Here is a 12,597-nt window from a genome sequence, read left to right on the forward strand (position 1 = left end):
GATATAGGTGGCTTCACATTGGTGAAACGTTATTGAAGGAATTCAACAACAAACATTGCCAAAGAAATCTCAGCCAGAAAGTTCTTACCAGTTTTTCTGCAAACTACTAGCAAACTACTGCTTACTCTGATCGTCAGAAAAGATACTGCCATTTATGATGTCTGAAGAGCTGTATCTTCTCCTGTACCTTCAGCTGCTAGTGCTGCTGCACAAATGAAGTTGATGGAGCACATTATGGATTTTTCACTTGCCTGAAAGAAGAGGAAAATCAATTTCCATCTAACAGAACAGGAGGTCGCTAAATACTACCAGCTGCTCTGTGACACTGTAGACTTAAGCAGTGGTCCTATGAGACAGAGTAGGGAACAGAAACCCGGAGTGCATTAGTACACAGGTAAATAGAGAGGAAAATTAGACACACACACATTAAAAAAATTAATATAAAGAGATGAGAAAAGAGAGTAAGCCTCAATTACTTAAAGAATATCTGGAGAGAAACTGAATACAGAGGCTGTAGCAACTGCATTTGAGTCAAACTTGCTACATAATTTTCTCATGATGGAGAACTTGAACTCACATGCACACAGTAAATTTACCATAGATGAGGCTGTGGGTCATTCAGTAAAAGACAGCTGGGACAGTTGCAGCTCTGAGTGACACATAATCTTTTGCTATTGTAAGAAAGTTTGAAATGAAATGTAGGTGGCTCACTCTTGGGATATATTTAGGACACACAGCTATGAATAAGCAAACTAAGGAATAAAAGCAATCCATATAATGTCATGGAGCCAAACTGAATGAATCTGTGCCATTATCCTTATTTTCCCTGGTCATTTTCCTATCGAGGGGAATAATTAAGGGAGCTAGTGTGACAAGAAGAACCTGCATACTTCTCTAAAATGAAACTGAACATTGTGTGAACCTGTGATAACATAATCAGTTTGTGTAAAAAGTGGGATTATTTTCCTGTAAAAAAAAAATGACTGATTTGTGCTTGTTTGCAACTTCCATGTGACAAGTCCATCATAAGGAAGATGCACACACCGCAGGATTAGTGTTCAGCTGTGTTGCCACTTCACACAGGCTAGTGTTCAAAGCTAATAAGATTTGCTCCTGATAGGAGAGAGTGTGCTACCCCTTATCATGCCATAAATATGGAAAAGGATGGGCTGAAGCAACCTGATGAGACTGCTCACACAGATTCCCTGTGCTGAGAGAAGAGAAACTCAAAGACAAATTGACATAATGAGGAAATGTCAATGCCTTAGGAATTGTTTCTGTGGGATGTGTATTAACTGGAAGAGAAACACAATCTAGGTGGACCTGCTTCTGCAGAGGGGCTGGACTTGATTATATCTAAAGGCCCCTTCCAACCCCTACCATTCTATGGTTCTATGGCATTGGGAACTCCAGGAAGATGTAAGAAAAAACCAAGGAGAAGCTGAAGGACTTTTGTTTGCAGGTGTTACGACTAGTAGCCAATGAGAACACATGTAAGTAAGCCCAGATAGTTGACAAGAAAAATGACTGTGGAGACCTACATGGCCATGATGCATACCTGCACATTGCATAAAATCAGCAAATACTAAAAACGGGAAAAAAGCAAAGGCCCAAAAGCTATTTCTCTCATCCCCTACTTATTTTCCAGATAGCCCTGATGAACAAAGATCACTGTATTCCACAGCAAGGTCTGTAAGAAATATGAGCAGTTGTTCCTGAGGTTCCTGCCCAATTCAAACACTCCCTTATTTCTCAAATAGCTCAGTCGACCTCAACAAGAATACTATGCTCAGTCAATAACATCAGAATAAAGCCTTCAATAGATTGTTGGTGGGTAAAACAGAGTTACAGTGTTATTGTTCTATCTCAAGTTCAATTAGAAACTGTTATTATGGTGTTACTAAAAGGAGTTTACTGAGTACCAGCACTTAAAAGTGGAAGACTGTCATGGAACCAAACACTTGTCAAAGCATAGTCAGTAAATCAAAAGGAAGTGTTCTTCAAGAAAGAGGCTTTAGGTTTTCTTTCTACCTGGAAGTATCACACAGTAAAGATGGAACTTTTTTTTTTTTTTCCCCTTCTATAGAGGACTTAATTGCTTTTGCTCCATTACTTTAGAGAACTTATGAGAGTGAGACATATATACCTACTAAGCATCTATTCCATCTTGAATTATTCTCTCTTAGGTAAAATTTTTAGACTTTCACTGCACAGACAATGAAGCAAAGAATGGATTCAAATTGGTTTTAAATTAATCAGACTCATGGTTAAAAAGCACAGTATCATCATATAGGTTAAATGTCAGTTGATCATCTTATATTCAGGTTTATATTTTTTTAGACTTGCCATAACTGACCTTTTCTAGTGTAACAAACAGTTAAAACCTGGAGAAAAATGCAATCTGATGAGGGAAGGACAATTTCAGTTAAGATAAACTCATTATATAAAATATGGGATATGAAGATATTAATTAATACCTTCTCACCATCTTCCACAGTAGAGCAATTACACTTTTGGATTGATGTTACTTGTAATTGATGTGATTTCACAGATAAATGAGAGGTGGGCAAAGAAGCCGACTGCTCCAGCCTGAGTCCCTCATAGCATCACAAGTCCTGACAGCAAACCTGCTCTGGCGTGGGCTCGTCTTTCCCCACAGATTCCCAGATCCTACCAAGAACTTGCTCCAACGTGGCCTTCCCACAGAGTCACAGCCTTTTTCAGGCATCCAACGCTCTGCGTGGGATCCTCCACAGGCTGCGAGTGGATCTCTGCAGAGACCCTGTATCACTATGGCAGGAGAAGGCCATGTCCCATGGAAGGGACTCTATATTCACAGAAGCTAAAACTGTAGGGAGGAACCCACAACAAAGCAGCTCATTAATTTTATGCTCAGAAGAGGCCATGTCACAAAGGAGGGACCCTGTAACTGCAGAAACTGCAACCGTGGTGAAGAATCCACACCAGAGATATTCACCAAAGACTGTGTCCCATGTGAGGGACCCTGTATCGGCAGAAGCTGCAGCTACTGGGAACAACCAACACCAGAGAAGTTCGTTAAGGACTGTGTCCCGGGGGAGGAACCCCGTATTGGAGCAGGGGAAGAATGCAAGGAATCGTCCTCATCTGAGAAGAGAGAAGCGGCAGAGCCCATCTGTGAGAGACTGACCACCTCCCCCATTCCCTGACTCCTGAGCCATTGAGGCAGGAGGAGGCAGAGATATCAGGAGCAGTGAGCTGGGCCCGGGAAGAAAGGAGGGATGGGGGAGGGAGATCTTAAACTGTTGGTTGTAATTTTCTCATCATCCTACTCCCTTTTTGGTTTTTGTTCTGTTCTGTTTCTTGTAGGTAGTAGAATAAACTTTCAAAACACACCAGTGGGCAGAAAGACTTCATCATTCTCATTTTCCTATCTATGAACACTAAAGAAAGTCAGTGTAGAACAATATTTTCAGAGGTGAAAAGTTCCTAGCAATTCCCATGACATTTGGTGAAACTAGCAGAATCAAGGATTGCTCTGAAGGAGGTATCAGAGCACCAGGGCTACAGTTCACTTAACCATATAGTCATATATTTTCCCAACATGTATTTCCTCATTGTTTCTACCAGTTGCAAATCTTAAGAATATTCCTTAAACTCCACACACCTAAAAGCAGGAGCTTACCAGCCAAGTTTTTCAACTGAGGCACTTGACAGCAGCTAGCTCTTGTAAAAGAGGTTTAGTCATTACTGTAATGCAACTAAGAAGAGTGTTTATTAATTGTGGGAAATCCATGCATCTGCATTACTTCCTCTTCTAAGGGGAATCTCATTGTAATAAGCTAAGAATCACCAAAAAAAACAAAACCAAAAACCCAAAAAACCAAACACCTCTCTTTGCATGTGAAACCAGAACTGGCTCTTTCCTAGAAGTATTTCTTTGATTAAGCTGCACTGATTACATAATACATTACAACTAGGCAAAATTAAACTATCAGTGTTATTGAAATTAGACTTCATTAGTCTCATCTAACTCTTTTGGAACATAGCCTTCACTAAGTTAGGACACAAATGCAAAGAAAATCTTTTTTCTCTTGTCCTTACTGGCAGCGTGATAGTTTAAGAGTGTAAGGTATTTTCATAATCACTTCTAAACTTGGTCTGAGTTTCAGGGTGTATAGGTGAGACATCTTCAGAAATGTTTTCTAGTATGATGAAATGAGCCCTATGAAACTTCCTAAGATCATGGAATCTGAGAGAAGTGGTAGGTAAAGAACCTAGAGTTCAGCAGCAAGAAAGAAATTGAGTTTTAGATTCTTCTAGAAGACTTGAGACCACCAGGTGCTCTGAAGAAGAAGTGGAAAGATTGAACAGATTTCTTTTTTTTTAATAGGAGGGAGGAGTAACAGACTTCTTTCCAACCCTGCACTCATATGTTCAAAAAAACTGGAAGAAAATAATGGCAAAATTAGTGTTGCTATTTATGAACTCAGTATTTATTCATTCACGCTTTACTGGTATAGATGTGTACTCTTGGAGGTGAAATTACCTACTCTCGTCTTTCCTTATGCAAGCTGAATTACTTGAGATATTTCAGGTCATTTCCTAAAACAATTTTCAATCAACTTACTTGCACTTTATATCTACAGATGCAAAAGATCTCCTTCCTCCCTATTCATATATGCAATATAATAGGTTTTGTTGGAGACATGTTCAGTATCCACATTTGACTGAATCTCTGGAGTATCTGAACTGCCTTTTGAAAGAAACAGGCTCATCAGTTCTGGAAGCACAAGATGAAAATAATTGCCTATTTAATGCCACAGAGAATACCCTCAGCTCAGTCCTACATCCTGATATTTGTCCTTTGTGGAGATTAGATAGTTATTTCATCCAGAACTAAAAAGTCTCACTAGCAAGAATAAAACACCTTTACAATAAACTGAAATATCAGTGAGAAAATTAATGAGAAAGTCTTATAATAAACTTATTAATTTACTTTCTGTAATAATACAAAGGTTTTATCTACAACCTCATTGTGATTTACAAAATACATTGTGATTTACAAAATACAAAATACAAAATGTATCTGCTTAAGAGAAGGAGGTATAATGGATTTGTGTGCCAAGGTGTGGGTAGCTTGGGGCTGTAGGAGTGGACTCCATGAAGAGTAGCCGGGATTGTCCCATGCCAGACACAGACAGTTCCTGCCAGCTCCAATAGACACAACACAGAGCATAGAAGACTCCCTCAGCCACAGATGGATGCCAGGAGGGAAATGTCTCTAAGAAATGGCAGAAAATTCTGCACAGAGAATGTGGGAAAAAACAGTTTGACAAACAGCAGAGCAGGAGAAGGAAGAGGAGGAGGTGCTCCATGCTGAAGCAGATATCCATGCTGCAGGCCATGGAGGATCCCACACTGCAGCAGGTGGATGTGGCCTGAAGGAAGCTGCAGCCCATGGAAAGCCCACAGTGTAGCAGAGGAAAACGATAAGGAGGCAGGAGCGGCAGAGTACTGGCGTGTACTCAGCACAGCCTCCAGTTCCCCATTGTCTCTGGGATGCAGATAAGGGCTGGGGGAAAGAGAGGAGTCAGGGATGAAAGAATTAAGTTTAGCCTGGGAAAAAGGGCTATCTCTCTGTTTCTCACCATCTACATATATTTTTTTGTCAATACATTAATTTTCCCCATGTCTGTTTTGCTTGTGACAGTAATAGGTTAAGCAATCTTTGCATATTTATCTTCACCCATGAGCCTCCTGATGTTATTTTCTCCCCCTGCCCTCTTTGGGAAAGGTGAGCAACTGAGATGGGTAGACATCTGTCTGCTAGACAAGACAACCTACTACAGGAGGGTTGACAGATGTTTCTTTAAACATTTACAGGAAGATAAAGCTTATGTCTTCCTAGGAACTTCAGTAACATGAACAGAATTATTTCTTGCACTTGTTTTATCAAGCACAGAAGAAAATTTTTTTGTAATCTTTTAGCATCTAGATTCATCCTACTTAACTTTAAGCACTTAACTGAGACATCTAAGATTGAGGCTTAGTCACTCTAGTCAATGAAAAGAAATAGGTGCCTTCAGAGGATGATTCAAATCTTTAATTGGACAAAATTCACTCTGAAGGTGTTGGGCTCTCAGCGTTGATTATACAAGCAGCCACAGACAAGTGCATTCTTAACAGGGTGTTTCAATTAAATGACTTAAATTAAGCAGGATGAACCAAGGTATCTGTGGCTGAGAGCTCCTAGCAGTTAATTCTTCTTCTACAAAAGGAGAACCTGGTAATTACACTTTATAATCTGGTTCATGATAGCTATGCCATTTATTCTAACTTTTCATACACAATTGAAATGTCCCTATTTTAACTTGGGGTTTTTTTTGGCTCATGGTTTAAGGTAGATGCATGGTTTTTTGTTGCAAATCTTTTTTTACATGTGCTATTCTTCTCAAGTAATACTTCTTGCAGAGGAAAGCATTACTAAAATGAACTAAACATCATTAAAAATGGAGACGATTAGGAGAGAATTAAGTATAGGTATGTAATTTTAACATCCAAATGACACAGTTTGAGGACTAATTAAATATTATGCAACATCTAAAATAATTCCTCTTAAATTTTGGGGAGTAAAATATTAATTTCCTTTGTTTCCGTGACAATTCATCACATAACACTAATCCAATACCAGAAGCTGATTGCAGACAACCAACTAAGTGATGTTAATCAAACCACAGATTTAACTATTTATGAACTAAATAATGCCTTCTTTCAACATTTTTCCTTCTCTCCTCCTAAATTGGTTTGTTGTTCAGATTACAGTCTCCTTGGTATAGCAAAGAAACACAACCAATTCCCATTAAATGAAATTTATCATGAGATATGATTCTAGATGGTAGAAGTGTCCAGGCAAGCAGGTTGATCTTCAAGTGCCACTTCCTCCAAGCCCAGGATTGGTGTATCCCCACAAGTAGAAAGTCACAGACAGGAGGCAAGAGGCCTACATGAATGAAAAAAAAAAAGCTACTGGAACTACTCTAGGAGAATAAAGAAATGTATGTAAGGTGGAAGAAGGGCCTGGTTGCTTTGGAAGAGTATAGGAGCATCGACAGTGACAAAATCAGGAAGGCTAAAGCCCTTTTGGAATTCAACTTGACAAAGGAAGTAAAGGAAAACAAGACAGGCTTTTTCAAATACATCAGTAGCAAAAAGAGAATTAGAGAGAAAGTGAACCTGCTGGTGAACAAGGAGGATGCAGTGAAGGTGGAACTAGTTGAATGTCTTCTTTGCTTCAGTGTTCTCTGCCAAGGTCAGCCCTCAGGAAGCCCAGTCCCTAGTGGATGGTAGGATAGTTTGCAGAATGGAAGAGTTTTCCTTAGTGGATGAGGATGGGGTTAGAGACATGAGTTGGGCAAGCTTAACATCCATAAATCTATGGCACCTGATAGGATGCACCCATGAGTGCTGAGGGAGCTGGCTGATGTTACTGATAAGCCACTCTATATCCTTTTCTATTGATCATGGAGAATTGGTGAGATTCTTGGGGACTGGAGGAGAGATAATGTCAGTCCAGTCTTCAAAACAGACAAGAAGGTGGAGCAAGGAAACTACAGGCTGGTCAGCCTCCCTTCCATCCCTGGAAAGGCGATGGAACAATTCATCTAGATGCCATCTCAAAACACATGAAGGAAAAGATGGTTATTAGAGAGAATGTCATCTACTTGGTGTTCTCATCAGAAAGCTCAGCTAGTGTGGATGGGAAGAGTGGATGGTGAAGTGGATCAAGAACTGGCTGAATGACAGAGCCCAGAGAGTGGTGATCAGTGGAGCTGAGTGGAGGTCTATGACCAGTGGGGTTCCACAGGGTTGGTTCTGGGGCCAGTCTTGTTCAACATCTTCATCAATGACCTGGGTGAGGGGACAAAGTGTACCTTTAGCAAGTTCACTGATGACACCAAATTGAGAGGATTGGCTGATTCACCAGAAGGCTGTGCTGCCATTCAGCAGGATCTCGACTGGCTTGGGAGGCTTGGGCAGAGAGGAACTTCATGAGGTTTGTGGCATAATTACTTAAGTGGCCTGGAAATTAAAGCTTACATTAAAACCTATATTAAAAATCATCATTGTTCACCAATTAAGGAAAGATATAAAATCAAGAAGGTTTACAGGGTAGATACAGCTGTTTGTATGTGAGGAATACACAGCACAGCAATTCCCTGCAAATACCATGGAGTGCGGAGCAGAGTGGAGGCTCTGCAATCAGACTCTGTGACAATACACAGGAATGAGATGGTCCTCTAAAACTGATAAGCAGCACTTTTGGTACCCTGAGCCAATGGTCTGTCAAATCTTGAAAAAAAGCTGTCCTTTGTGTGAACACACCCCCATCCCAAAGGCTACCTGCCTCCAAGGTGTGACCACTCCTTCTTGAGTCTGCACCCTAAATTTTTGTAAACTCTATCTTTAAATGCGAGGCAAGGGAATTTTACACCAATCATAAAAAAGGTATTTATGACTAAAGTCACTCAAACTCCACCTTGAAGGTGAAAAAAGGTATATAAATGGTTAAAGAAAAGGGGGGTATTGGTGGAAGACACTGTCGTGAACATGTCAAGGGAAACTGACTGCTGAGATCAGTTGACTGGCTGAGCCTTTCTTCTTCTCCCCTTGTGACACCTTGGGTAAGACCTAAATTAAGTGCTTCTACAAGAAACTTAGAAATCTCTCTAGAGAGTTACTCTTTAACTTTTTGCAGCCAGGCTGTACTTTATTTTTTTTTTTGTAACTTTGTGTGCTGTATCATTCAAATATATTTTTGTAGGTGCAGAGAGTCACTATCAGCAGCAATCCATAAGATCCTGTGTATCCGTTGCATGACTAAAACTGCACTGTTGAAGCAGCCAGTTGTCACAGTTTCTCACTAAACACAACCAAACCCTGGAGTGTGGCTATGCTAGTTCATGAGCATGACTGGACTGAAGGTATCAGTGCATCCAGAGTCATGATAGTTCAGAGGAGGTGAACATGACTGGACTAACTGTGGCAAATTCAGCATCACTCAGAATTTAAATCTAGCTGCACCTAATCTCCCACCTCAGCGAGGAGAGTTAGAATGTAAGGGGGATTATTTTCTGCCAAACCACTCTGTCTCCTTTTAATGTGACAAAGGGTCAACAAGGGTGGTGTGATTTGGCCCAGCTAGTCTCTCGCTCAGTGCCCTCATTCACCCTCAGCCTTGTTAGAATGGCAGAGGCCCCAGCAAAATAGGAGTAAAAAGATAAGCAAGGTTGTTGTGGATTACGACAAAGGCAGGGAGGGCTCGCTGGGTTCTGGGCAAAACAGACTCCAGTACTCGACTTAAGAGAGGAAGGTAGGAAAATTTATTCTACAAGAAACAGAACAGAATAAAAGCAAAAAGGGAGTAGGATGATGAGAAAATTACAACCAACACTTTAAGATCTCCCTCCCCCATCCCTCCTTTCTTCCCAGGCCCAGCTCACTGCTCTTGATATCTCTACCTCCTCCCCGCTCAATGGCTCAGGGGGGCAGGGAATGGGGGATGTGGTCTGTCTCTCACAGATGGGCTCTGCCACTTCACTCTTCTCAGATGAGGACAATTCCTGGCATTTTTCCCTGCTCCAATATGGGGTCCCTCCCTCAGGACACAGTCCTTAATGAACTTCTCTGGTGTCGGTTGTTCCCAGCAGCCGTGGCTTCTGCCGATAGAGGGAACCTCACATGGGACACAGGCCTTAGTGAATATCTCCGGAGTGGATTCTTCAACATAGTTGCAGTTCCTGCAATTACAGGGTCCCTCCCTTGGGACATGGCCTCTTCTGGGCATAAGTTTAATAAGCTGCTTTGTTGTGGGGTCCTTTCCACAATTACACCTTCTGTGAACTTAGAATCTCTTCCACGGGACATGGCCTCCTCCTGCCATAGTGATAAAGGGTCCCTCCCTCAGGACATAGCCTCTTATGGCGACAGTTTTAATGAAGAAAATCACTGCCCCTGGCTCAGGATCTGTAGTGAAGTGGTTGGGTCCCTCCCACAGGATACAGCCTCTTCTGACCGTAGTCACTGTTCCTGGCATGGGGTCTTTAAATGAAGTGAATTGCTGCCCAGTTTCCAGTGAGCAACAATAAGAATGAACAGGTTCAGGGGGAAAAAGGAACAGTTTTAACAGAGAGAAATTTTCCAAGAGAAATTGCTCCTTGTAGCGGTTTTTCCCCGTAGCTGCCGTGCCCGTGCCCTTAAGGCCGAAGTAGGTTGCCCATGCCACTTGTTCATGTTCTCTCCCTGGTCCCGCAGGTAAGACCACAAAGCACCTCGTGGTGTCTGCCCTCTATATTCCCTTTCTTGAACAGAGGGACATCTGCTAATGGCTGAAGTACGGACTCGGGCAGGTGGAGTGCGGGACATATCTTCTTTGAATTGGTGGAATTCTTTTGACAGCCGAGACAACAGCCTGTAGGGAGGAAGACAGACTTTCTTCATATTGCCGAAGTTGAACACCCATTTCCCCCACTGTTTTCCCCTCACCTTCTTTCCAGGAGATGACTGCCAATGAATTAGCATAAGATGATGGTGCACTCTGCAGAAATCTTCGCCACATAGACTGTGTGCACTGGACCTCATCTGGGTCTGTTGGTAACTGCTCATTATGAATCATTTCCCGCACAGCTAACTCCCTCAGGTACTGGATACCTTTGTCCATTGTGGTCCACTTGCCTGGGTGGCATATGATATCTTCTTTGAAGGGGTATCTTTCCCTCACACCAGACAAAAGTCTTCTCCAGAGGCTGAGGACTTCTGTCTTCCTTCCAATCGCCTTGTCAATGCCGCCATCCCGGGACAGAGAGCCCAGCTGCCTGGCTTCCCTGCCCTCCAAGTCCAAGCTGTGGGCCCCATTCTGCCAGCATCAGAGCAGCCAGGCAACAAGGTGCTCGCTTGGGTGGCGACTGTAATCTTTTTGCACTTCTCGCAGTTCGCTCAGGGACAAGGATTGGGTGATTATCTCTGGCTCTGGCTCTGACTCTTCCTCCCGTTCCCGTGATGACACTGGCTCATCTTCATCCCTCACAAGACGAACTGATTTTTTTGCGTATTTCTTTTTCTGGACAGGAGCAACTGACACTGCCACAGGTTGATCCTCTGATTCAGAATCAGTGTCTGCTGTTGGAGTTAGTGCAGCAACAGCATCAGTTGCCTCAGTTTGAATAGCCACAGGGGTTGCTAGGGTGGCATTCCTAATCTGTACAAGTAAAAAACTCTTCCAATACCGGTTCATATTCTTCTGTATATCAATCCCTCCATAGCTGCCCAACCTCATTAACAGTCTGGAAAACACATTTCACAACTCTACCCAAGAAAAACACCCTACCTGGAGAACAGAGCAATAAAACCACAATGGCTGGGACATCCCAAGCGCGTTCGGAATTGTCAAAAGCTATTGCAGTTAACTTGAATGAGTAAGGGAGGATGGAAAAAATGGAAAAATTACGTCCCTCCATTTTTCCCATGAACTGAGTGTCATTACTGTCACTACCTTCTGAAAATAAATGTCCAAGTTGCAGAAATGCCAACCCAGTCATGTACAAGTATTGGCCTAGCTCCGTACCCAGTGACACAACCATACCATAAGCCAGTAACAACCAGTACATCAGAACGAGTGCTTTTGTCCCTTTTCCAAAGGACATAAACACTATCAGAGAGAATACATAGTGCATATGGCAAATTATGGGCCAAGAGCAGTTAAGCAAATCCATCAACATTGTGACAATTGTTTCAGCCTACTGTGTCTTATTTCAACCCTGCGGGCCCCACGTTGGGCGCCAAATATGTCGTGGTTTTGCCCAGCCGGGAACAAAGAGCCACGAGGGTGCTCGCTCACTCCTCCCCTCCCGGTGGAGCGGGAAGGGGAACCAGAGAAAAAGGGGAAAAACCCGCGTAGGTTGAAATAAGAGCGGTTTAATAGAACAACAATAAGAATGAACAGGTTCAGGGGGAAAAAGGGAACAGTTTTAACAGTACACGAGGGGAATATACAAAAGGAATGGCGCGTGCCGCGGCTGCTCACCACCCGGGACCCGACGCGACTCCCCCTCCGACCGGCAGCCCCGCCTGTGCTCCCGAAGCCCCGCCCCCGACTGGCTCCCTGCTTCTAGGTACTGGGCATGATGTCAGTGTGGTATCGAATACCTGTTGGCCAGCCCAGGTCAGCTGCCCATGCTGTGCCCCTTCCTACTTCCTCATCAAAGTTAACTCTATCCTAGCCAAAACCAGGACATTCCACCCCTTATTCTATACCATCTACATCATGCCTAGTTTCACAACATCTGAGCACCACATTTCCTCTCCCTGAAAAAATAGGGGCACACACAGAGAAGTATATCATTCCCTCAGTTTATAGGCCACCCCCCTAACATTCCCGTTAAGTCCATTTAGCCGTTTAGTTCATAACGTCAGGTCTTATTCATCATAAATCTTTCACAGCAAGGCAGATGGGGTTTTTCCCCTTTTTCTCTGGTTCACCTTCCCACTCCACCGGGAGGGGAGGAGTGAGCGAGCACCCTCGTGGCTCTTTGTTCCCGGCTGGGCAAAACCACGACACTG

The sequence above is a fragment of the Colius striatus genome, chromosome 4 (assembly GCF_028858725.1).
Source record: "Colius striatus isolate bColStr4 chromosome 4, bColStr4.1.hap1, whole genome shotgun sequence".
Classification (NCBI taxonomy): Eukaryota; Metazoa; Chordata; class Aves; order Coliiformes; family Coliidae; genus Colius; species Colius striatus.